The 767-nt window shown below is 46.2% G+C and overlaps 1 long non-coding RNA gene across 1 annotated transcript in view; it reads left to right on the top strand.

Moving 5' to 3' along the window:
- Window positions 1-399, top strand: part of LOC144225891 (uncharacterized) — a 3,387-nt gene extending 2,988 nt beyond the window's left edge. Inside the window, exon 3 of the long non-coding RNA XR_013333457.1 lies at window positions 225-399. This is a non-coding gene — a long non-coding RNA (uncharacterized LOC144225891). The remainder of the gene's footprint in view (window positions 1-224) is intronic.
- The last annotated feature ends 368 nt before the right edge of the window (window positions 400-767 follow it).

Below are 767 nucleotides of genomic sequence, written 5' to 3'. Positions count from 1 at the left end.
CCCACTGCCACCCCCACCTCTGCCCAAGGGCCTGTCTGAACTTCTCCAAACAGAATTACTCAAATGCACTACAGCTAAGAAGAAAAAAGACAATGTTGTTCATCTCTCTGGGTCACAGCCAGGCTAAATGAGCACTTCCTACATGCCGGGCAGGATCGAGTCCTTTACCTCATTTCATGTTCATCTGTGGAACAACCCAGTAACGTATCACCCCCATTTTGTAGATAAGGAAACTGAGACCCTGAGAGATTACGTTATTCGTCTGTCGTCTCACCGCCGGGGAATGGCAGAGCTGGAATTTGAACCGGTGGATTCCAAGGAACATGCTCTCAAAAGTACTCTTGCAGAGCGTCCACCATCTCCAGGATGAAGGGGATGGTCCTTGGGCCCATTGGGTTTCTGAACTGATTTAAAGTAAGTTGTCCCCCTGAAGCCAAATGATGTATCAGGTTAATACCTTAAGCTGGAGGGGGTAGAATAACAGTGAAGGACCACACTGTAGCATCTCAGTGCAAAAAGGAATTTTGTGAAGATGTGGTACCAGAACATACGAGCGGAAGCGAGTTGCCCCAAGTCACAATCACAGCTGCAGCTATGCAGAGGGCAGTGTTGAAAAACATAAATGGCAAAAGAAAAGAAAAGAAAGGGGGAAGAGTTAGATTTCTAGTTTGCCTCAGCTGATCGGAGCTCAGATGGGCCTTAGAAATTTCGAGTCCTTAGCCACCTGACATNTCCAAATCAAAAACATGTGTGTATATTATTTGATC

This window comes from Crocuta crocuta, unplaced genomic scaffold, assembly GCF_008692635.1.
Source record: "Crocuta crocuta isolate KB4526 unplaced genomic scaffold, BGI_CrCroc_1.0 scaffold131, whole genome shotgun sequence".
NCBI classification, from domain to species: domain Eukaryota; kingdom Metazoa; phylum Chordata; class Mammalia; order Carnivora; family Hyaenidae; genus Crocuta; species Crocuta crocuta.
The sequence above is the reverse complement of the archived record's forward strand: the minus strand, read 5'-3'. Positions and strand labels throughout refer to the sequence as shown.